At 43.6% G+C, this 26,711-nt stretch overlaps 1 pseudogene; it reads right to left on the minus strand.

Moving 5' to 3' along the window:
• LOC139008644 (granzyme B-like) lies at nucleotides 1-26,649 on the minus strand (annotated as a pseudogene).
• Between the last annotated feature and the right edge of the window lie 62 nt (nucleotides 26,650-26,711).

A 26,711-nucleotide genomic window follows, 5' to 3' on the forward strand; every position in this document is an offset into this window, starting at 1 on the left:
TCAGAGCCACCGCATTGCTTTCAGGACAGGGAGGAAGTGGGGAGGTTCCTGAAGGAGGCAGGACCATCCTGTGGTGGGGACAGCGGGGTGAGAGCCCATAGCGCCCCACTCACCAGTCCTTCACCACCCACCGCTGCCGGGAGCCGGTCCATCCTTGCTGTTTCAAGGGACCTGGCATATATGGCATATTGTTCTTAATATGTTTGCTCACCTTCTTGGCGCTATGTGTTTTAACCAAGGTCACCTCTCCGAAAAAGGTGGTTTTCCCAGGTAGGGATTTTCCCCTGAAGTTAGGGAGGGGATAAAGCTCCTTAACTAAGTGCCAGGCGGGTAGTTAATCACTTTAACTACAAACAATCATGCTTGAGCTACATAATCTTTACTCCCTGGAATGGAGATAAGAAACGCCCTAACCTTTGTAATAGAAATTGACAGGATTAAAATCGGCTGGCACACCTCTTGCACTCAGCATGCCCGCCACCCACCTGCCAGGGGAAGGAGTGCAGTGCACACTGCCAGGAAGTGGCGCTTGAAACTCTGCAGCAGGCGGGAGGCTTCTGCGCTGTCCTCCAGGGGCATGATAGGCTGGAGCCGCTGCATTGCTCCGGAGATGGGGCGGAAGTGAGGAGGCACCCTGAGGAGGTGGGACCAGCCAGAGCAGACTCATTGGACCGAGGGTGGGGCTTGAAGCAGCCAGAGAAGGTTGGAAGGGTCGGGGATGGGGCCAGGTGCACTCAAGCTCTGGGTGGAGAGATTAGGGTGTCAAGGCGGGGCAGTGGGCGGCTGGGTGGGACACACAGATGTGTGGGTTGCGTGATTTTTTGTGCTGGGTCACTAGTGTTACTATAAGAAGTGCATTTTAAGTTCTTGGGATCATGTTATATATACAACATGTATATATACAATGTTATATATATTTTATATACAATATTATTTTTTTAATCTTCACTTAACACTATGATGTAAGAATTTTCCTGTGTCCTTAAAAATCTTATTCAACGAGACTGTAGTCTCTGTTCCTAGTTATTAAAACTTTTAACATGAAGTTAAGTTTTGAAATTAGTGAAACTTTTAAAAACAATTTAATCATAGAGAAAATGATTAAAAATTCTGATTTCAGATTGTTCATTGATAACAATCCTTTCTGTATTGAGGTATGAACTAACATATTTTGCTCTCATGTATATCGGCATTTTTAAAAAATAAAAAGGATTATTTTATATATAAGATTATGTTATACCATTTATTAAATATTGAGGTGAAATTCACATAACATTAATTATTTAAAGTGTACAATTCAGTGGCATTTAGTGTATTCAAAATGTTGTGCAATCACCTCTTCTCTAATTTTAAAGCTTTCTCATGATCCCAGAAGAACATTTCATCACACCCATTAAGTTATGTTTACCCACAAATTAATTGGTACTTAATCACTTTCCATTCTCCCTCTCCCACCAATACCCAACCCTGGCTTTTGGCAACTACTAGTCTCATTCCTGTCTCTGATGGATTTGCATATCGAAATATATAAAGAGCCAGGGGCCATCGCAAGCGAATGGATGACCGAACAGGCTGAGCGGGGTGACCAGGCTGGCAGCGGGGTTAGTGAGGGACAACCAAACGACTGAACAGCAGGCTGTTTGGGGTGACCAGGCCAGCAGTGGGGGCAGTGAGGGATGAACAGGCCAGTAGAGGGGATCAGTGGGGGCAACTAGGCCGGCAGGGGGGGCCAGTGATGGGCAACCAGGCTAGCAGGGGGTGCAGTTGGCCGCAACCAGGCTGCCGGGGGCAGAGGGGGCAGTGAGAGGCGACCAGGCCAGCAGGGGCAGCATGGGGGGCAACCAGGCCAGCAGAGGGGGGCAGAGAGGGGTGACCAGGCTCGCATGGGGGGGGCAGTTGGAGGCAATCAGGTCGGCAAGGGGGTGCAGTTAGGAGTGACCAGGCCAGCAGAGGGGGGCTGTTGGGGGCAACCAGGCCAGCAGAGGGGGGAAGTTGGGGGTGACCAGGTTGGCAGGAGGGCAGTTTGGGGCAACCAGGATGGCAGGAAGAGGCAGTTAAGGGTGATCAGGCTGGCAGGGGGCCAGTAGGAGCGATCAGGCAGCCAGGCAGGTGAGCAGTTGGGAGCCAGCGGTCCCAGATTGTGAGAGGGATGTCCAAGTGCCGGTTTAGGCCTGATTGGGCCTAAACCGGCAGTTAGACATCCCCCAAGGGGTCCCAGAATGGAGAGGGTGCAGGCTGGACTGAGGGCCCCCACCCCTGTGCATGAATTTTGTGCACCGGACCTCTAGTTCTGTATATTTCATATGAAAGAAATCACGGAATATGTGAGCTGTTGTGTTTGGCTTCTTTTGCTCAGCATAATGATATTGAAGTTCATCCAAATTGTAGCACATATCAATATTTTATGCAGCAAAATACTATTGTGTGTGTGTGTGTGGTGCCTGTCTTAATTTATCTCTTTATCTTAAATAGACATTTGGGTTGTTTCCACCTTTGGGCTATGGTGACTAATGCTGTTATAAATATTTGTGTAAAAACTTTATTGTTGAGGATATGTTTTCATTACTCTTGGCTATATACCTAGAGATGGAATTATTGGGTCTTATGGTAATTCTAAGTTTCAGTTTTTGAGGAATCACTAAACTGTTTGTGGTACCATATTACATTCCCACCAGCAACGTACAAATACTTTCATTTCTTTACATCTTGCCAATACAGTTATTATTATTGTTGTTATTATTATTTATTATAGCCATCTTAGTGGGTATGGAATAGTATCTCATTTTGGTTTTGGTTTACATATTATTAATAACTAATGAGGTTTAGCATCATTCTCTGTGTTTGCTGGGCATTTGTGTATCTTCTTTGGAGAAATGTTGACCTTTCTCACCATCCTCATTCCTGTGTCCCTCAATATTTTCATTGGGTTTTCAAGAGTTCGATCTTGAACATAGCCACTTTGACATGCTATGCCCATTAGGCTGAAACAGAAAGGGCGGGGAGTTCAGAAAAACCTTTCTTCTAACTTCAATGGCTAGTCAAATGGCCAAGGCCACGTTGGAAAGTTCTCCAAAATCCAGAATTAGAAATATGAATTAACAGGGGAAAGCTTACTGAGGTGGCAGACATGTGGAAAGAGTGTGAAACAGGTACCTTCCTAAGGAAGAACCCCACTTGGGAAAAGCCTTACTGCAGAGACTAAGTTTCTTTCTAGACGTGATCAAAGTTGAATCAAACTAAGAGATGCTAAAATTAGTCTGGACTTGTAATTTTAAGAATCTGTGCCTCAGCATCAATTAATAATAAACTTATATCTGGAAAATAAGATATGAGTAATCAGATAAAATAAGATATGATTAGTACAAATGAACAAATGAGAAAATAATATATAACATCTTAATGCTGGCTAATATTTATTGATCTCTGACTGTAGATTCTCTCTTAACCCTTTGAGTTAGTTATTAATATTTCTTTCATGTCACAAACAAGAAATCTAAGATCCCACGAAGGTAAGGGGCTTGCTCTATATCACTCAGCTCATAAGAGGGGAGGGGAAACAGTGTTTAGAATGCAGGGATGTGATTCCATTGTTTGTGATCTTATCCACAGCTCTACAAACATGATCATTTATTATATTGTTCCAGGAATCTGCAGAAAAATTAAAGGGATGTTGAAAAATAAATGTTCCTGTCTCTATATCTAATGTGGGACTCTTGTTCTCTTAGAAGAGGAAGGTATCTCAGTGGCTACCATATTGTGATGGAAAAGTTCATTTGGATCATGTATTCCCTTTGCTCTTATCTTTTATCCCCGGATGTTCTTCCCAAACATGCAGGAGAATGTCATGCCTGGCCCATGTTGGGCAATTAATCCCCTTGGGCCTTAGCCTCCCACCAAATCACATCTAGTGCTTATTCCAAGTGGGCAGGGCCATTCGTTGTAGGCAATGACAATGGCACAATGAAATGATACTCACACATGGCATTTGAGGCTGCTGCTATAAGCCAATTTCCCTGAGCCTGATCATTCTCAAGTTATGCCTGCAATTAGAATCTATAGGTATAATGGGCCAGAACTTGGCTGATCTGATCTGCCCATGAGACTCTGCTGTGTTGTTAAGAAGAGATTCCTCCCTCACTTAGGGTTAGCTCTACATTCCTATTAGGAGGGTGGAGTGACATTCAGGATTTCTGGACTGTTTACATGACATCAAAAACAGTTTTAGGGAGAGACCGTCAGTGAAGGAGAACCTGGGCTATGTGTTGGAGTGGAGAAGATTGTGCTTCCATTCTGGCCCCTGTAGTAGTAAGGATGGGGAGAGAGGGCAGGGATGAGGAGAGAAAAAGGTCTATAGGACAGATGCACATCTATGAGATTTCTAGAGTTTTGGCACCCACTAGAACACTTTAATTTTTTCTATGGCCCAGCCAGCAACAAAGCGCAAGGTTGGGGATACTTCAGCAAAACTCTGGAGTGTTTTTAATGAGTGGAGAGAGGACTATAATGAAAGGGGGAGGAGAAGTGAGCTTGGGTGAAGACAGTGTGCTCATCCTCACCAAACTGGTATTAGTATAACAATAGAGACCCCCAAATCAGTTGGTGTTGACTGTGCTTCTTGGTAGGTGACAGTTGAAATGGAGCCGTGTTTTGAGTTGTGATGTTGCCTCAGAGGTGACCTTGAATCAACATCCCCCCCATTCCCCACCTGAAGATCTTTATCTCCCCCAGAACTTTGCCCACTAAGGTCATTTTTCCCCTCAAAGCATTTAGTTCCCACAAGACCTGAAGGTCACACCTCACCCGTCTGGTGTGAATAGGTTCTTTCTCTTCCCATCTCGCTCTGGGTGTGGACTGCCTTATCATGTCTCTACGGGATGTGGCCAATATTTGGTTTGTGGTAGGTAAGAGGGATGCTGCTAAAACATTTATCAGAACCTCTGGTATATGACTGCTAAACTGGGGGGGTCTTTCTTTCTGTCTATTTCTCAGTTAAGGACAGATGTAACAAAGTATTGTGTTTGGAAAAATCTAATTCACACCTAAGGATGCATGTGTCACATCCACATCTGTCCCCCAGTCTTGGCATGACATCTTCTAGTTGTAGATATTCCCCTGCTGCTAAGTTCCTCTGTTTCTGATCAAATACCAGGAAGCAACACTGGAGCCATAAGTGAACAAAGCAGAAGATCTGGAGCATCCCAGCCAGCCCTTCAGGGTCTGCCCAGAACTCAGGTATTGCTGGGCCTCTGAGGGCTGTGTACCAGTGGAACTGTGGCAGGAGGATATTCTATGCTAGAAATGAAGTAAGAGGAAGAAATAATAAGAGGCAGCAGAAGTTAATGAAACAAGTAAACATACAACAGAGAGTTTTAATAAAGCAAAGATTTTTGGAAAAGGCTAATAAAATTGACAAACGTCTGGAGACTATCATCAAGAAAAAAGAGAGAAGGTGCAAATATTTATTATGCGGAACTTAAAAGGAATTTTTTTTATAAGTGCTGCAGACCATTAAAAGATAAGCCAAGGATATTATAGAGAAAACTTACACTAATATATTTAAAATTTAGACAAAATAGAAACATCACTGCTAATTTAGGTAACACTAGAACGATCAAAAAATGGCATCAGCAATTAATAGTTTTCCACATAATGAACTAATCTAGATGGCTTTACTTTTCAGATACAAACTTACACTAAAGTGAAAAATATTGGACACAATCTCATTTTATGAGGCCGGCATAACCTTGATACAAACAATAGAATAAGAAAGAGAATTTACAGGCCAACCTTATCACATTTACAGTCACAAGCACCCTACACAATGTATCAACTGTGAAAATTAGCCCATCAATACATAAAAAGCTAATAAAATATGAGCCAGTTAGGTTTACCCTAAAAATGTAGATCTCAATTAACTTTAGATAGGTCAAGTAACATAATTTGCTCCACAAATTGGAGAGAAATCTTATCTTAAAAAGAGAAACATAACAGAGAAATCTGATCTCAATAAACATTTCATAAAATTCAACGTTCACACATGATAAAAACAAACCCTTTTGGCAGATCAAAAGGGGAAGAAATTTCCTTAATGTAATACACAGTACCTGTATAACTCTGGCCGAGCTGCTCAGTTGGTTGAAGTGTCATCTCATTCACCAAAGGGGTGTGGGTTCCATTCCTGGTAAGAGCCCAAACCAACGTTGGGTGTTCAGTTTTCCTGGTGCATGATGGAGGCACTAATAGATGTTTCTCTCACCACTCCCCATTCATCTCTTTCTGAAAATCATTAACATATCCTCAGGTGAGGATGAAAATTAAACAAACAAACAAAAAGACTATTAGCTGTGAAAATGATTTAATGAAGCCCTCATCTAGAAAGAAAACCAAGCTCTAGCTAGTTTTGTTCAGTTGATAGAGTGTCAACCTGTGGACTGAAGGGTCCCAGGTTCAATTCCAGTCAAGGGCACATGCCAGGGTTGTGGGCTAAATCACAGTAGGGGGTATGTACCAGGCATTTGATTCAATGATCTCTCTCATATTTATGTTGCTATCTGTCTATTCCTCTCTCTTTCTCTCTGGAAGCAATAAAAATATATTTTTAAAAAAGACAACCAAGGTTTCCATGTTTCCCAGGAGAATGTTAGAAAGCCTTTCTCACCAGGTGCCTTACACACCAAGTGTGTGATATGACATTCTCTCCTTGGGAGGCTTGTGTTTGGAAATGATCCAAATGGGATCATTTCAGGGACGTCTACACCAATGAAAAGGCAAGATGATGAGGAGTAGGTCTGAGGGGAAACCCAGGGCTGGGCAGAGATGGAGAGGGTTTGTAGGTCGTTGGGCACTTTTCTACCTTAAATCCCAGGTCCCTGCACAAAGTACTCCAACTCTGCTGTCTGCCTTTGTGTTTGGGGCCCTAGAGTTCTCTTGTCCAGGGGAGATCATCAGCGCACAGAGGCCAGGCTGCAGTCTTGCCCTGATAGGCACCCCTCCAAATTACTGTTCCATGGTGGGTCCAGGTGCAAGAGAGCTTGTTGTCGTGACCCCTCACTGAGCTGAATGGTGAAAAGCTTTGGTTTCTTCCACATGTTTTAGACAACCAGAATCAGGAATTTATGGGGCCAGTTTGGGCTCAAAGGATCTATTTATTTTTTAAGAAAAACAGAAAAAGAAGATGGTATTGTGGGATGTTACCTGTTAATATTTCTTCTTGGTCCTCTCACTAGGAAAAATTTGTGCCTTATCCTTACTGTCCAGAGGCAGGTTCTCCAGGTCACCACTCCAAGTAACCCCCCTTTTGGTATTAGTCCTCAACCGAGGATATATTTTTCTATTGATTTTCAGAGAGAGTGGAAGTGTAAGAGGTAAGAGTGAGGAAGAGAGAGAGAGATAGAGAGAGAGAGAGAGAGAAACATTCATTGATGTGAGAGAGACACATTAATTAGTTGCCTCCTGCACACACTCTGACAAGGGACAGGGATTGAAACTGTAACCCAAGTATCATCCTTACCTGCCCTTGACTGGAAATTGAACCCAAGACCCCCTTTTGTGCAGTGCGGACACACTGACCCCTGACCCCAGTGGTCAGGGCTACATGTCCCTTTTAAAAGTCCTCACCCAAGGACTTTTAGTGATGAGAGAGAGAGAGAGAGAGAGAGAGAGAGAAATGGATGTGAGTGAAAAACATTGATCTATTGCCTTCCTTACATGACCCTACTGGGGATTGAACCAGCAACCTAAGTAAGTCCTCTGACCAGGAATCCAGCCCACATACGTTTTAGTGTACCAGAGGATACTCCAACCAACTGAGCTACCTTCCAGGGCTCCAAGTCCCTTTATTATGATTAAACAAGGGCTACTTCTCTCTCTTTTTCTCTGTCTTCCAGCTATTCTAGTTGCCCCTCCACTGGCTTCCTGAGGTGTAAGATGACAGCAACCAAACAGCTATAATCTCCCATAATCCCACAGCTAAAATTCAGCCAATCCCCAAACATCCCTACTTCTAAAACTCCATGAAATTCTGGATTTCCAATTTCCCAAGTCCTATCTACATTTAGATCTTGCTGGGTTCAGAGACACTCTTCTTTACAAGTACAGCTCTCTCTTACATTCAGATTTTTGTCTCAGACAATCGAATGTTCTCCCCTTCCTGTGACACTCCTCACAATGGCTCTGGAGAAGTCCCATATGCCCAGTGACCACGCTTGCTGAGCAACTTCCTTGTCTCTTAGCAACTTGCTGTGAAGTAGTGACCAGCTTTGGTAATATCACTATTCTATGCACTGCATCTGATCCTGACCCATTCTCTGTCCTCCCTGTCACTGCCTGGGCATGCACCTCCTAAATAAATGGTTGCCAGTATTATCCTTGCTTCAGGCTCTGTTTCTATAGGAGTCAGAACAGGTCAGAGCAGGGAAGTAAGATTTTGTATATACTTCTCCTTGTATCTCAGGCTGGAAGTCATGCTCAGAGAATCTTCTCAGAAATTACAAACAAATACCCCCACCCCCTGGATATCCGTCCAATCAAATGTTTTCTTCTCATAGTATCCCCTTTTGGCAATGTTTGGGTATTTCTTCTGGTTACTTAATCATGTTTTATGATGCCTTTCCTTCTTGATTTTTACAATGAGTTTCTGGGAGACTGACCAGGAATTGCACCTAAATACTTTCTCCTGATACAGCTGGCATTACAGCCTTATAAAGAGCAATCAGGGGGAAGAAAAAAATAGCGGAGGTTTAGAGGGACGTGTTGGTGCTTTGTCCCGGAGCAGATAAGGGCGAGCAGCTGAAACGGGTAACATACAGCCCGAACAAGCAGAGGAAATTCAGCTGAGAGACAGTCTGCAGCCAGGAAAGACAGAGAACTCCTAGAAAATGGGGATCATTAGAGATTGAGGCTGAAACCTCCCCTTGGGCATCAGCTCAGCGGAGAGACCCCGCCATCTTGAGTAGCTGTTAACCGCATCCAAAGATCTGCTACTAACCCGGAGGCAAAGGTTCTCAAGCAGCGCGACTACATGAACTCAGAGGAGACCTGCTTCTCCCCACAGAAAGGTTAGACTTCCCCCAAAGGTGTGGTTTGCAATTCAGGTTGGAGCGAGGAAAGCGCGCGTGCGTCTGGGTGGGTGGGAAATCTGCGCCCCCCCCAAAGTCCACGCCCATTGAGGCCAGCATGAACTGCAAGTGGGGAGGGCTCCCGCAGGGCTGCTGGCAGAAGGTAACACTATAAATAAGCCCATAGTTGGACTGGACGCAAAGGGGCAACCTCAGATTTTGCCAGGTGGCCGGCTACTTGGTGCCAGAGGCCAGAGAGTGTTCAGAGACTCTGCGCAGATCTGGAAGGTGGAGCCATGCGAGTTCGCACAGCTTCCCAGGCTCTTGCTTACACACTTCCTCTTAAATCTGTGAGTTTGATTGTTGAACCCAGTGCATGGGAATGCCCAGTTGGGGTCGCTAGCGGAGCTTGTAGGGGAACATTGTTTTTGGGGAGCCAGCTCTGGGCGGAGCTGGTTCAGTACAATAGAGAACTCCTGGTCAGAGAGGACTTATAGACTCAGAGGTCAATCCAGACACACGGCCATCCAGAGGCAGAGCCACGAACTGACTCTTCTGTAACTACAGATAAGGCAGTAAGGGGAACCAATACAGCCTTCCTTAAAAGCAGGACTGTGGCTTACAACACGGAGGAACAGCGTATCAGAGGGAAATTCAACATTCTCCTGAATTCCGGGCGTGCCAAAAAGAAGAGTAGAAGATCTGAAGCACCTGCATTACTGCACATTTTTATTTTTATTTTTTTAATTACTTTTTCACCTTTTAACTAAGAAAACATTTTTTTTATTTTTTTTATTTTTTTTTCATCACCTGATTTTACCCTTTCAATTACTACATTTTTATTTTTAACTAGTATTATTACCACTACCATTTTACCATTTTTAAAGTGTCATTTTATTTTGTCTTTATTTTATTTTGGGACTAATGTTCTCCATTCTATTTTCATCGTTCCTTTAGCAACATTTTTCTCTACCTCAATTTTGCCTCTGTGCTAAACCCTCTTCCCCACTTTTTCCCTTTTGTTGTCCTGTTTCTCTTATCCTACTCCAGCTTTAGATTTTCCCTATTCTTTTTACCCCCTGTCAAAATTTCACCCTACTTATATATCCTATGTCCAATCCCCTGCTCTAAATCCTTATACACCTTTCCCTTATCTTCCTTCACTATCCAAATTTTTCTTCTTCTTCTTCTTCTTCTTCTTCTTCTTCTTCTTCTTCTTCTCCTTCTTCGTCATCTTCTTTTCTCTCTCTATTGTTTTATTGTTGTTTGCTTGATTGACGAGTATATTAGGATTTTTTGTGAGGTTATCCTGCTTATTCTTTTTATTTTTCTGCCCCCCTCCCACCCCTGGTTATCTCTGTGCTTCTGTTTTCCCTTGCGTCGCTTGATATTATTGGTTGTTTGTAGTTTGTATTCATCTCCAGGAATCTGTTGCTGTAATTTGTTGGGATTAGTGGTGGTTCTATAGGAGTTTTCTCCTCATATAAATAGTCTATTCCCCTCTTATACTTCATTCTCTTTTCTCTCTTACTTTTTATCCCTCTTCTTTTTTTCCCTCCCTTTTTCCAATTTCATTTTTGCACTCCTTTTTTTCTTTCTTTTTTATCTTCTATCTTTTTCTCTTCTTTCTTCCTTATCTCCTAACTCTCTTAGCTCGGGTGGCCACCTTTATTTGGGGTTAGTAATATTGTAAATACATTCGTGTTCAGTGCCTGGTACGTTGTGCCTTGTTGCGTTGTATTTTGTGCCTTTAAATCAAAGCAGCAGATTCAAGCAACAGCAGCCTCCTGATCACCACACGCTCTGTCTGGGGAACAGTTACTCTGTGTGAAGCCTCCCTCCTCCAGCCAGAAGAGCCGCCACAGCTGTGAACAGCACCCACCAGAGGCCCTGCTACCAACGGAGGAGTAGTTGCTGCCACAACCGCCCAAGGATCAACCACAGCCCGAGGAGCCACTGCCACCCAGGGAGAAGCCACTGCCACCCAGGGAGCAGCCACTGAACGACTCAACAACTAGACATGTCAGTGAGATCAAACATGGGTAGACAAAGAAACCCCCAAAGGAAAGAAAAGGAGGACTCGCCAGAAAAGCAGCTAAGTGAGACAGAGGCATGCAACATGACAGAAAAAGAATTCAGATTAAGGGTCCTAGAGTGCATGCACTGGATGGAGGGAAAAATCAATACCATATGCAAGAAGCTAAAAGAAACAGATGAAAAAATCAACTACCTATGCAAGAAGCAAGAAGAAACAGATGAAAAAATCAACAACTTAAGTATGTCCCAAGAAGAAATGAAGAGCGATATAGCTGCAATAAAAAACACCATTGAAAGTCTCACCAGTAGACTAGGAGAAGTGGAGGACTGAATTAGTGACTTAGAAGACAGGGAAGCAAAACACACCCAAACTGTACTGCAATTGGAGAAAAAAATTAAAAGACAGGAGGAGAGCCTAAGGGAGCTTTGGGACAACATGAAACGAAACAACATACGAATAACAGGGGTGCCAGAACAACAGAAAGATGAACAAGGATTAGAAAACCTATTCAAAGGAATAATATCTGAAAACTTCCCTGAGGTGGGGAAGAAAAAAGTCTCACAATCCCAGAGAGTCCCAAACGAGGTGAACCCGAAAAGACCCACACCAAGACACATCATAATTACCATGGCAAATGTTCAGGACAAAGAGAGAATCTTGCAGGCTGCAAGAGAAAGACGGAAAGTTACATACAAGGGATCTCCCATTAGATTATCAAATGATTTCTCAACAGAAACACATCAGGCCAGAAAAGAATGGACGGAAATTTACAAAGTGATGCAAAGCAAAGGACTGAATCCAAGAATACTCTATCCAGCAAGGCTATCATTCAAAATTGAAGGGGAAATAAGAAACTTCCCAGACAAAAAAAGGCTATGGGAGTTTATCACCACCAAGCCAGCCATGCAAGAAATGCTAAAGGGACTGGCTTAAAAAGAAGACATAAAAAGCTCAGAAAGAAAACAGCCACACACAAAAAAAGAAATGGCTACAAACAAGTACCTTTCAATAATAATTTTAAATGTAAACGGACTAAATGCTCCAACCAAAAGACATTGACTGGCTGAATGGATAAAAAAACATGACCCATACATCTGCTGTCTACAAGAGACCCACCTCATTAGAAGGGACTCACACAGACTGAAAGTGAAGGGATGGAAAAATATATTTCAGGCAAATGGGAATGAAAAGAAAGCTGGGGTAGCAATACTTATATTGGACAAAATACATCTCAAAGTGAAGGCCATAACAAAAGATAAGGAAGGCCACTTCATAATACTAAAGGGATCAATACAAGAAGAAGATATAACCCTGGTAAACATATATGCACCCAATGCAGGAGTACCCAAATTCATAAAAAAAATCCTGGAAGATATCAAAGGAGAGATTGACAACAATACAATCATAGTAGGGGACTTTAATACACCACTGACAGCACTGGACAAGTCCTCTAGACAAACAATCAGCAAAGAAACAGCAATCCTAAATGACTCACTAGATCGGATGGACTTAATTGACATCTTCAGAACACTTCACCCCAAAGCTATGGAATATACATTCCTCTCAGGTGCTCATAGGACATATTCAAAAATAGACCACATATTGGGTCACAAGCAAAGTCTCCACAAATTCAAGAAGATTGAAATCATAAAAAGCATCTTCTCAGTGGGAAGGCCAGAGAGAGTTGGGGGGCAGGAGGGAGGGGAGTAAGAGATCAACCGAAGGACTTGTATGCATGCATATAAGCATAACTAATGGACATAAGACACTGGGGGGTAAGGGAGGGTAGGGGTTTGTCAAGGGTGGGGGGGGAAAAAAGGACACTTATGTAATACCCTTTGTAATACTTTAAGCGGAAAAAAAAATAAATAAATTAAAAAAAAAAAAAAAGCATCTTCTCAGACCATGACGGCATAATGTTAGAAATAAACTACAATAAAAACAACCCAAAATACTCAAACACTTGGAAGCTGAATAGCATGTTATTAAATATTGATTGGGTTACCAATGACATCAAAGAAGAAATTTAAAACATCCTGGACACTAATGATAATGAAAACACAACAATCCAAAACCTATGGGACACAATGGAAGCAGTCCTGAGAGGGAAGTTTATAGCTCTGCAGGCCTATCTCAAAAAACAAGAAAAAAATGGTAGTAAATCATCTAACTCTACAACTCAAAGAATTAGAGACAGAGCAACAAGAAAACCCCAGAGTGAGCAGAAGGAAGGAGATAATAAAGATTAGAGCAGAAATCAATGACATAGAGACCAAAAAAAAAAAATACAGAAAATCAATGAAACCAAGAGCTGGTTCTTTGAAAGGATAAACAAGATGGACAAACCTCTAGCCAGGCTGACCAAGAAGCAAAGAGAGAGGTCCCAAATAAACCAAATCAGAAACGATAGAGGTGAAATAACAACAGATCCCACAGAAATACAAATGATTGTTAAACAATACTACAGACAACTCTACTCCAACAAACTAGACAGCCTGGAGGAAATGGACAAATTCCTAGAAAAATACAACATTCCAAAACTTAATCAGGAAGAATCTAAAAATCTCAATAGGCCAATAACTATGGAAGAAATTGAAGCAGTCATCAAAAAGCTTCCAGCAAACAAAAGCCCAGGACCAGATGGCTTCTCAGGGGAGTTTTACCAAACATTCAAGGAAGAACTAAAACCTATCCTCCTCAGACTACTACAAAAAATTCAAGAGGAAGGAACACTTCCAAGCTCATTCTATGAAGCCAGCATCACCCTAATACCAAAACCAGGTAAAGACAACACAATGAAAGAGAATTACAGGCCAATATCCCTCATAACATATATGCCAAAATCCTCAACAAAATCTTAGCAAATTGGATCCAGCAGTACATCAGAAGGATCATACACCATGACCAAGTAGGATTTATCCCAGGGATGCAAGGATGGTACAACATCCGTAAGTCAATAAACGTGATACATCACATAAACAAAAAAAAAAGAAAAAAACCACACGGTGATATCAGTTGATGCAGAAAAAGCATTCGACAAAATCCAACACCCATTTTTGATAAAAACTCTCAGCAAAGTGGGAATAGAAGGATCATACCCCAACATAATAAAAGCCATATATGACAGGCCCACAGCCAACATCATACTCAATGGACAAAAACTAACACCATTTCCCCTAAGAACAGGAACAAGACAAGGATGCCCACTCTCACCACTCCTGTTCAACATAGTCCTGGAAGTATTAGCCATTGCAATTAGAGAAGAAGAAGAAATAAAAGGCATCCAAATTGGAAAAGAGGAAGTAAAACTGTCCTTATTTGCAGATGACATGATATTATACATACAAAACCCTAGAGACTCCATCAAAAAGCTACTAGACTTAATACATGAATTTGGCAATGTAGCAGGATACAAAATTAACCCCAAGAAATCTATGGCATTTCTATACACCAATAGTGAACTTTCAGAAAGAGAGACTAAAAAAGCAATCCCATTTACCATCGCACCAAAAAAATTAATATACCTAGGAATAAACTTAACTAAAGAGGTAAAAGACCTCTACTCAGAAAACGACAGGACGATGAAAAAAGAGATAGAGGAAGACATAAACAGATGGAGAACATACCATGTTCTTGGATTGGTAGAATCAACATCATTAAAATGTCCATACTACCCAAAGCAATCTATAAATTCAATGCACTTCCCATTAAAATACCAATGGCCTACTTCAAAGATCTAGAAGGAACTCTCCAAAAATTCATCTGGAATAAAAAAAAGACCCTGAATAGCTGCAGTGATCCTGAGAAAGAACAAAGTAGGTGTGATCTCAATGCCAGATATCAAGCTGTATTACAAAGCCACTGTTCTCAAACCTGCCTGGTACTGGCACAAGAATAGACATATAGATCAGTGGAATAGAATAGAGAGTCCAGAAATTAGCCCGAACCAATATGCTCAATTAATATTTGACAAAGGAGGCAAGAACATACAATGGAGCCAAGATAGTCTCTTCAATAAATGGTGTTGGGAAAATTGAACAGATATATGCAAGAAAATGAAACTAGACCACCAACTTACACCATACACAAGAATAAACTCAAAATGGATAAAGGACTTAAATGTACGACAGGAAACCATAAAAATTCTAGAAGAATACAAAGGCAACAAAATCTCAGACATATGCCAAAGCAATTTCTTCACTGATACAGCTCCTAAGGCAGTTGAAACTAAAGAGAAAATCAACAAATGGGACTACATCAATATAAAAAGCTTCTGCACCGCAAAAGAAACCATCAACAAAACAACAAGAAAACCCACTGCATGGGAAAACGTATTTGGCAACGTCATATCTGATAAGGGTCTAATCTTCAAAATTTATAGGGAACTCATACAACTTAACAAAAAGAAGATAAACAATCCAATCAAAAAATGGGCAAAGGATCTAAATAGACACCTTTCAAAAGAGGACATTCAGAAAGCCAAGAGACATATGAAAACATGCTCAAAGTCACTAATCATCCAAGAGATGCAAATCAAAACAAGAATGAGGTACCATCTCACACCTGTCAGAATGGCTATCATCAACAAATCAACAAACGACAAGTGCTGGAGAGGATGTGGAGAAAAAGGAACACTTGTACACTGCTGGTGGGAATGCAGACCGGTGCAGCCACTATAGAAGACAGTATGGAGTTTCCTCAAAAAACTGGAAATGGAACTCCCATTTGACCCTGTGATCCCACTTCTAGGAATATATCCCAAGAAACCAGAAACACCAATCAGAAAGGATATGTGCACCCGTATGTTCACAGCAGCACAATTCACCATAGCTAAGATCTGGAAACAGCCTAAGTGCCCATCAGTAGATGAATGGATTAGAAAACAGTGGTACATCTACACTATGGAATATTATGCTGCTGTAAAAAAGAAGGAACTCTTACCATTTGCAACAGCATGGAACTGGAAAGCATTATGCTAAGTGAAATAAGCCAGTCAATGAAGGAAAAATATCACATGATCTCACTCATTCATGGATAATAAAGACCAGTACAAACTTTTGAACAATAATAGATACAGAGGCAGAGCTGCCTCAAACTGATTGTCAAACTGCAGTGGGAAGACCAGGGAGGGTTGGGGGGCAGGAGGGAGGGGGGTAAGAGATCAACCGAAGGACTTGTATGCATGCATATAAGCATAACTAATGGACATAAGACACTGGGGGGTAAGTGAGGCCAGGGGATTGTCAAGGGTGGGGGGAAAAATGGACACATATGTAATACCCTTAGCAAAAAAAAATATATATATAATCATTCTCTCTACTATCTCTAGAGTCTTGATTGGTAATGTGACCAACAGATTTAGAATAAGCTATTAGTAGTAGCTGCTATCTCAACTACTTTGTGGATTATTGGAGATATAGACAAGTGTGTGAAAAGACTGACAAAAGATTGTTTCATTTTCATCATTTCAAGACAATATATGCCCTTAAGGTTTTGGCTACCTGGAGGCCCAAAAGTTTGGGTAAAATAAATGAATCACCAATGTTGTATTTTGCACCTGGTAGCAAGTAAATGTGAGATATCACTTGCACAGGTAATCAAATATTCTTCAAATGAAGGCTTGACCTCGCTACAACTAGGTGGACAATGTGACACTTTGGTTATTAAGGCAATGTAAGCCAAATTTGTGATTTTGCATGAATAACTTAAATGGGATAAGTGTGTTTGATTTTTTTGTATTGATCATCAGTGTTTTATTTCCTGAACTCCCAGAGTGCATATATCCTATACTATACAATTTAACTTCTGATTAACAACTGAGATTTAGTGTTCGCCAATGGTTTGTACATGTACTAGTAAATACTGTCTCTTCCACATGATCTCTTAAGTAGCGCTGTCTGAACTCCCCGTAAGTGTCCAGCACAGGGTTGAGCATATGACAAACCAACAATAAATACTCAATATAAAAAAAAAAGAGCAATCAGAGAATCTCAGTCCCACTGAGGGTAGGAGGCTTATCCTGTGCTTCTAAAGGCAAAGCATCTCATGGGGAAAATGGGTTGAGCACATGGCAGATACTTTAGTAACAAAGGAAGAGCTGGGGCTCAGTCCTACAAAGCCCCCAGGAAAAACTGCTGGCCTCACTCTTCCACATACGTCATCCTTCCTGTTTTAAAGTTGTGTGGTGATCGAACCAGACAGTGACACAACCACAGAAGAATTGAATGTGCACTATTGTGTGCTCAATGATAGCCTTGGGGACAATGTGCACACATACCTTCATTTCATGCTGTCAGGGAGTGATGGGCATGATAAGACATGGTGCAAAATAGAGAAAGTGTGGCTTTTTGGGCAAGGATGAACTTGGAGGTATAAGGAGAAGCCTAGTAAGACATAAACTGATAGTTCATAAATTCCTTAGTAGATAGGAGACTGTTGAAGAATCAAGGATAGAAAAGAGAATGGATATTCAGGAGCTTCTTGGGACCCCCAGGGGATGGGGTTTGGAGGAATTTTTTAGAACTGATCAGTTGTCACCAAGTATATTTTTGTCAATCCAATGAAAAGCTTTCTCTCTTATTTTTTCTGTCTCTGTGTTTCATTTCTGGCTTTTGATCACATCGCCTCAGCCATTTAAAAATTACTTTTAAGTGGTGTTTTGCCCCTTCCTGCATATCACTACCTTCCCCCTATTAAGTTTCCTTTCTAGGAAGATGACATTCTAAAAGTGGAGGACAACTGAGTATTTTCAGTGTTGCCTTTTCACATGAAGAATTAATTTCATCTTTAGGAATCTGACTAGACTCTCTCTCTAGGATTTGCATTCTAATTTTTCCTTCATTATATAAAACTAGAGGCCCAGTGCATGAATTCATGCATGGGTGGGGTCTCTTGGCATGGCCTGTGGGGATTGGGATGCCTGTGCTCCTGCCTGCCGCTCCTGCTCATCTGGACCAGCTATGCCTGCCATGGGCTCGCACCCAGTCAGTCCTGATTGGGAGAGGCTTGCACGCACTGCAGTGGTGCTCACTAGCTGTGAGCCCTGCAACTGGCTCCCATCTGAGCAGGGTTGGAGGACCAAGACACAATCAGTCCTCTAGGCAGGTGGTGGGATGCTCCTACTGGCCTAGGATCCAGATATCCCGCTGACATTAATGGTGGTTGTCGGGAGCCACCTGGCAGCTGCTTTTATATCGTTTCTTCCTTGTGGAGCATCTAGGGAGGGGAAATGGCCAGGATGTCCGAGGCTGACTTTGAAGAGGCTTGCGGTGCTGTTGGGATTGTGCCCGCAACACCGGGTTCGTCAGTGCCTGGCTTGTTCTCTAGAGATTGGACCTGCAGGACTACTGAGGGAGTGAGTGGATGTTGCAGGGCTGGGGTGCCACCAGGATGGGTTGATCATCTGAGCTGGGTCAGTTAGCTGAGTGGCACTCCAAGTTGCTTAGGCTTTTATATATATAGATTTACCTCATGTTCCACACCAACATTATCATCTGACATCCCACCTCCAACCCAAACTGTAGCCAGTTGAGTGGAGGCGGGTACACATGGAAACCTGGAACAGGCAAAAAATGGGAGCACTATGGTTGGGTCCAATGTGATAAACCTGTGCCATGGCTTCCAGAAGTGGACATTCCAACTTGCCTTAGTCATAGTATAACCTTGACAGTCCTTTCATTGCCTAAAATTGAATAAAAAACAAAATAGTCTGTGACATCGAAAAAAGAAGTGAAACGCTTGGGGGATGAGTTAAGGCTGAGAACTCAGTTTGATTAGTCAATAACCATAGACTTGCAATTAACTGCTCTCACCACAAACCAACTTTCTTTTGTTCATTGTTTCTTAAGAATTGTTGTTTCCTTGGCATTGTAGCTATGGTGAGAACCTCATTGAGACATGACTGTGCACCTGAGATCAAATTCTGACATTCTTCATGGTTTGAACTGACATGAGGGAGCCAAATCGTAGGAACACTGGAGAAAGAGTCCCCAAGGGAAGGGTTTTTACATAATACAGACGGAGATGGAAAGTCCATGCCTGGGCAATTGTTTCATTCAAAAAGGATATATTAAGTACTTTCTCTCTGTGTGGCATCCTACAACACAGTGGGAATTAGATGGTAAACAGTAACAGATTTAGTTTTTAGTCTTGAGGAGTGAGACATACATTAGCCAAATAAACACAAGTGTATATGATTATGGATGGTGTCAAATACTCCGGAGGGAAATAATTATGAGAGAATATGACTGGTTATAGGAGTTGGGGAAGACTTTCCTGAGGAGGCAACACTTGCCAGTCATGCAAACATACAGTTGAAGATAGAAATGTTTCCTGATATATTCAGGTATTTATCTTAAGGTATTCACACACTTGGAGGTCTGGAGTGCCTGACCATTATGAGAAATAATGAGAAATCTTGGCAACAATTAATTTTTGTATTTCCAGAAAACATGCATAATTCTAAGATAATAGGCAGAAATTAGTAATTTGGAGTCTTTGAAAATTTAAAGCTTCTATTTAACCAAAGGCATCATAATAATAATGCAAAAAACTTGGATTGGTAGATGATATTTACAATAACCTGTTGAAAATTGGTATCTAAAATATATAAAGAAGTCTTTAAACACCTTAAGGAAAATCAATTGTAAATGTATAGGGATGTAACAGACAATTCTCAGAACAATTTCAAATATCTTGTAAATATCTGAAAACATAATGAACCTCACCAGTAGTCAGGGGAGTGGTAATAAAAACCACTATGATTTTCCATTTCACACCAAGTAGACTGATCAAATTATTAAGCATTACAATACTAAGTATTGTTGGGAGTATTAATTGGAACAATACATTTATCAAGCAATTGAACAAGACCAAAGACAACTGAAGGCACCCATATTCTATAACCTGGCCATTCCACTTTGAGGATATACCCAACTGACATTCCTGTACAGGTAAACATAGAAGGATGATAAAGAATGCTCACTGCAATTGTTCTTTATTATAAAAAATTGGAAACAACATAAATTTCCTGAGAATGGATAAGTCGTGTTGTCTGCATACATTGGAATATTATGCACCCATTAAAATGAATGAATTATAACTACATGTATCAACATGGCTAAAACTCAAAAATATATCATTGTTTTGTTTCTTCCAGGGAGGGAAACAGTGTAACTAGGAGTCAGAGGTGATAGAAGTATTTTTATTTTGTTACTAGAGGCCCAGTGCACAAAAATTTGTGCACTCGGGGGTTGGGGGGGGGGCCTCAGCCCGGCCTGTGCCCTCTCGCAGTCTGGGACCCCTTGAGAGATAACGACCTGCTGGCTTAGGCCTGCTCCCGGGTGGCAGAGGGCATGCCCAATCCCTATGTGCAGCCCCTGGCCGGGCTCAGAGCAGGGCCGATTGGGGAGTTGGGGCACTGCCCCCTGTCATGCACAGAGGAGGGTGGATCGGGAGGTTGCGATGCCACCCTCAGTCACACTCAGGGTAGGGCTGATTGGGGGGTTGGGGCACCGCCCCCATCACACTCAAGGCAGGGTCGATGGGGAGGTTGTGGCACCACCCCCTGTCAAGCACAGAGCAGGGCCCATCAGGGGGGTTGGGGCTCCATACCCTGTCACACACAGAGCAGGGCCCGTGGGGGTGGGGAGGTTGCGGCGCTGCCCTCTATCACACACAGAGCAGGGCTGATCAGGGGGTTGGGGCGCCTTCCCCTGTCATGAACAGAGCAGGGTGGATAGGGAGGTTGTGGCCCCGCCCCCTGTCACACACAGAGCCGCAGGGTGATCAGGGGGTTTGGGCACTGCCCCCTGTCATGCTGATCCCGGTGCTGGGAGGCCTCGCGGCTCTGCTGATCCCAGTGCTGGGAGGCATATTACCCTTTTCCTATATAGAATAGAGGCCTGGGGGCTGGCTGGTTTGCCCTGAAGGGTGTCCTGGATCAGGGTGGTGGTCCCCACTGGGGTGCCTCGCCAGCCTGAATGAGGGGATGTTGGGTATTTGCAGCTGGTCACACACCCTTCAGGGTGGGGGTCCCCACTGGGGTGCCTGGCCAGTCTGGGTGAGGGGCTGAGGGCTCCTTTCAGGCTGGCGGTTATTGATTGAAGCTCCCAACCGCTCCTTTTTTTTATTTTATTCTGGGCCAGCTTTAGCTCTGGCTCTAGCTCTGAGGCTTCGTATCTGGTTTGTTTCGGTTCTATAATCGAAACAATGTATAACTCCAGCTCTGAGATCCTGGCCTATATTTGTTAGAATGTTTCAAACTGCCAGCTCAGAGGCCGGCAAGTCAGGCGGGGAACGTTGGAGTCTGCAGTCCCTGGAGCAAGCAAGCCTCATGTTCGCTTCCAACTGCCTGGCTGCCGGCCGCCATCTTGGCTGACAGTTAATTTGCATAAGGATACGCTGATTAGCCAATGGGAAGGGTATTGGTCGTACACTAATTACCATGTTTCTCTTTTATTAGTGTAGATGCTTTTGGAATCTAAATTTTGCATCAAGTAAACATATTTCAAAAAATCCAATTAATTTTCAATTTGTTGAATAATAAAAAGTTTGCAGAGGGCTGGTATAGAATTTTTTTAAGTTTTAACACATACCAAATAAAGAACAACCGTCTCACTACAACCAAACTTTCATAGTTTAACTCGGATAGAGTCCAGACTCCACCATGGCTTCTCAGCCTGGCCACTGCACTGCCTGGGAAACAAAGCTTTTGATTTCTTCCATTATTTGCTTCTGACAACAAAGACAACAGGGGAAGAATAATATAGTAAGGAGCAGACAGGACCTACACAGCTAGGAGAGGCTGTGGGCACTGAGGACTCACTCTCCCTCCACCTCTGGGGATAAACCTGCATGTGCAGAGCAGCCCCTGCCCTGGGCAGCCTTCTTGGGAAGCCCAGGGCCTCTGGCTGATCTTGTCAACTGCTCTTCAGTTGTCAGAAAATTATCACACTGTGTGCGCTAAGTTAGATGAAGGTACTTTGCTGAAATCTGTTGTATGCATTGTCACAATAAAGATATAACTTGGCTGATGTTTACAATGTGACCCGCTTAGATCTCTAAGTCCTGGTGACTCTGAGTGCAGCTCTCTGATGAGGGAGAGCTGATCCTCACCTTGGTCCCCTTCAGCCAGATGCTAAGAACTAAGTTTTAATGCTCAGTTGACAGGGTCTCAGATCACAAGCTCAATCTCTTCTCTCATTATTAAGTCCCTCTTTGCCTGCTGTTAGCCTAGATTTTCCTTTTCATTTGAGGCTGAGCCAGTCTTCAAACTTCGTAGAAGTTTGCAGAGAAGATGGCAGAGAAGAAAATACTCTTTTTCTTAACCCACTGAATGCCTATTGAGTGTCCTGACCTTCTGCTGATATTTGGCAATCCCTAAGGCCCTGGGCCATCCTATCCTGACCTCCCAGGTCAGACAGGTGAGCATTGTTCTTAGGTTCCCCTTGGCCTACTCAGAGTTATTCCTGCTCAGAAACTTGCTCTTGTTTCTACCAAGACCTAATTGGGTTGATGTTCATGTTTCCTGAGAGTCTGAGTGATTTTGAACCCAATGCAGAGAAGGACTAATGTCCATGGAGGGAGATATCCCAAACTCAACTCTTCAGGTGACTCTGAGCTGTTCTTAGCTCGCATTTCTCCCCAGCTCCACTTAAAAGCTTTGTCACTTTTGGAGTTCCTGGTATCTGTGGTAGGCAGAATCCTAAAATGCCTCCCAGTGTGCCTCTCACTTGTATAGTTGCCTCCCCATTGAGTCTGGTTGGAATCTGTGAATATAATGAGATATCACTTCTGTGACTATTTAGAGTGTATGGCAAAAGGGAGATATCACTTCTGTGATTATTTAGAGTATATGGGGTCCCATACATCTGTGCACCAGGCCTCTAGTATGTATATAAGATCTTTGGTATTAACACCCTCTCTCCTCTCCCCTAATCTTACCCCATAAGCCCTTCAAAAGCGAATTTTTCTCCTGCTGGTTGCAGAAGATCAAGTAATAGAAAACCAAGCATGAAGAGGATTTGTGCCATTGCTGGCTATAAGATTGAGGGGGTTGTGTGGTAAGGAATGAGGGCAGCCTTCAGGAACTGAGCCCTGCCATTTCAACCACCTGGTAGGCAGCAAGGAGATGGGGCCCTATAACTGCGAAGAACTGCATCCTGCCAACATCCTGAATAAGCTTGGCAGCAGATTCTCTTCCAAATCCTCCAGATGAAAGCCCAGACTGGCTGAGACTTTGATTTTGGCCTTTAGAGACTCTGAATAAAGAACCCAGTTGAGCCTGCACAGACTTCTGACCTATAGAACTGTGAGATAACAGTTATTAACAGTCATTTTAAGCTGCTAAATTTTGGTAATTTCTTACACAGTAATAGAAAATAAATAAAGTATTTATAAGAGATAATCCACTTGACACCTTTTTTTAATCTTTGCCTGAGGATTTGTTTTTTATTGATTTTAGAGAGGGAAAGAGAGAGTGTGTGTGAGAAACATCAGTGTGAGAGAGAAACATTGATCTATTGCCTCCTGTATGTGCCTTTACTAGGGATTAACCACAGCCTTTTTGTTTTATGGGATGATGCTCTAACCGACTGGGCAACCTGGCCAGGGCTGTACATCTTTTATTTCAAATCACAAAGATGCAAAAATGGCATGACTGTATATATATTTATATACTAGAGGCCCTGTGCATGGTTCATTCACCGATGGGGTCCCTTGGCCTAGCCTGTGCCCTCTCTCAATCTAGGACCCCTTGGGGGATGTTGGAGAGCCAGTTTCAGCCAGGACCTCCAGGATGCACCAGTGGGGTCCTTTGGCTTGGCCTGTGGGGATGAGGCTGAAACCGGCCCGGTGCACGGATTCTTGCACTGGTGGGGTCCCATATATCTGTGCACCAGGCCTCTAGTATGCATGTAAGATCTTTGATTAATCTCTTTCCACCCTCTCTCTTCTCCCCTTCCCTCTGGCTATGAAGGTGCTACAGAGCTGTGGCTGCAGTCTACTGTGTAAGGACCCAAAAGCAGGCAGGTGGGGCTGACATTTAGCATAGAGAAGGAGCCCATTAACCAGCTCTGAGGAGCCAACAGGAATAGAGTAACTACTGCACACCCAGGGAATAGTTATCTAGCCACTGTGCCCCGGCTTGGGCTTGGGTTGCAAATTCACCCCCTGGAGGAGCACCATATTTAGAGTGACCATAGGCTCTTGTAGGCTCTCAGAGACCCCATTTCTCCCAGCTCCGGGAGCTACCCTCTTTTCTTCCTTGGGAGAAAGTTCACAGACTAAAGGTTGAAGAAGTCTCCTGCTGCCGGGGTCCCCAACTCCGTTCCTACCCAAATACCCCTCTCCCAGAGCCAAGGTAGTCAGATGCTCAGTATCATCTGGAAGGAAGTCTTACTTCCTGTTGGTTTCCTCATGCACAGTTGAATGGTCCTGTTGTAATAACGGTGTAAGTGGCCTTCACACTCCCCTCCATTTGCAAGGTCAGCTGTACCTCCAGCAGAGTGTCTGAGTATGTGCCCCTTATGGAGATTTCACCTAGCCAGCCACAGTGCACTTCTGTCCTGTTATTGCCCCTGGCCAGTCAGAAGGGCTTCACAGCATGAGTTTGCTTGATGTTTCTCTCCAGCTGATGGGGAAGAGGCAAGGGAGCCCAGGTCAGCCTGTGGTCTTTGAGCCTTGACACTGAGGCACACCTGTGTCACTGGGATGGGTCAGGTGACTGGAATGGGAAAGAAGGAAGGGAAATGCTTCATTCTGTTGGAGGGGAAACCATGTAGACTCAAAAGAATAAGAGCAGTAGGATGTTTCCTTACCTGCAGTAAGATGATGTTCTTGGAGAAGTTCTAATGATTATAGTCTGGGTGGTGGATGGCTCTTTTTACCAGGAAGTGCTGATGGGTCTCCTCCTTCTTTTCAATGTTGTGGGCCCCCAGGGTGACATTGATTGACCTGCACAGACAGCAGAGTGTGTGAGTTTGGGGGGCAGGTAGAGTCAAAAGAGATAAGCCCAGGAGCTGTGAAGGGCAGGTGATAGCTGGGCCAGGGTAGGGCTGCAAACAGGAGAAATCGAGGCCACAGGGGACAGTGGCTGAGTGATTCTGCTTCTCAGTGACATTGAGGTTAGGGAGCTGGGAGTTCTCTCTGGGCCTCAGGAAATATGAAATTGCTTTAATTTTCATTTTGACCCTAAATCATGAGTTCATGGTCCACCACTGCTTTATTTGCTCAGTGTGATCCTTTTCTTCCCAACTATGTTACTTGCTGTCACCTCTGACCTTCTGAGCCCAAAACTACCTGACCTATTTCTCAGCCTCTCATTGCTCGGCCATGATCTCAAAGAGCTCCTCTGATGAGGTATTATGGGCTTGAGATACCTGGAGCCTGGGGAGTCCCTGGGCTGCAGCTCCTGGGATGAAGGACGGGGTCCCTGTAGGGGTCTCAGGAGGTGTGGTCTGACTGCAGCCTCTTACCTTCTATTGCAGTGAGCAGCTGTCAGAACAAACTTATCTACCACCAAGACAGCAGCACACCAGGACTCCTTCGTATCTTTAGTAAGTCATGTGGGGTGGGAGTAGGGCTTGGCTTCGTGTCCCTCAATGATCTCCCTTGAAGGAAAAGGGTGTTGCGCTTGTGTGCCCCCACTAAGTCTACCAGGCAGGCATGAGCTTGATGACTCAGAGGGTTGGGCATTTGGGAGCCTGGGCAGGGAAAGGGAAGAGCAGTAAGCTGTGTCTGTGACTTTGCCTGCCACATAGTTGTAGGTGAGAATTCTGGTCTTAGGGACAGAGAAGGCCTGGGGGTTCCTGGAAATTCCTCTCCAGACTTCGCTTGGTGTTAGGTGAGCTTCTGAGGTCCCTGTGGTGCTGTGATGTCCAGGGCAGTGCACTTTGCAGTGTCCAAGACTTAAGTTTAGGGATCTAGATGTTGCAGAGCTGTCATAGGGCCTGTCATTTGGGGAGTTGCCAGTGTTTGTTGAGTGCTTGAAGGGATGGCCCCATTGGGCCTCTGGAGGAGTAATAAAAACAGAGTTTGAGGAAGGACTGAGGGGCCTTGAGAAAGAGCAGAGGAAACAGCAGTCTTCTGGGGACAGGGACACCACCAACTGTGGCATAGCTGACCTCTGGACTTTTCTCCTAAGCAGACCTTGAGGACAGCACCTGTCTCATCACACACATGGAAGCCAGGACTGCTCTTCTCTCTGCAGTTTCCCAGCCTCTGCCATGCACTTCTAGGACAGTCCCACTCTCCACATGGCACAGGTAGGGCCTGGGGAGAGTACTGCACCCCCCAGCTTTTTTTGAGAATAGGCTTCTGCTCTCACATTTCTGCCTGTTGGTCATCCAGCATCATGTGTGTGGGTCTGAGATGGGATGGGAGCTGGGGTTCAGAGCATTCCTGGTGGAGAGCTGGATCAGGGATATGCAGAAGGGACAGGAGGTCTGTGCCCACTGTGGGATGGGTTGGGCTTGTGAAGGTGGGGATTGTCACAACTGCTTCTGCTGACGGGAGTAGGAAAAAGGCCAGCAGGAGCATGAGCAGGGGTGGCTGCATCTTCCCAGGAAGCCTGCCCAGTCAGAGCTCCTGGTGTTTCTGTGCTCTCTTTTAGCTCTCAG

The sequence above is a fragment of the Myotis yumanensis genome, unplaced genomic scaffold (assembly GCF_028538775.1).
Source record: "Myotis yumanensis isolate MYYU_CA2020_CCGP unplaced genomic scaffold, mMyoYum1.0.hap1 SCAF_1, whole genome shotgun sequence".
NCBI lineage: Eukaryota > Metazoa > Chordata > Mammalia > Chiroptera > Vespertilionidae > Myotis > Myotis yumanensis.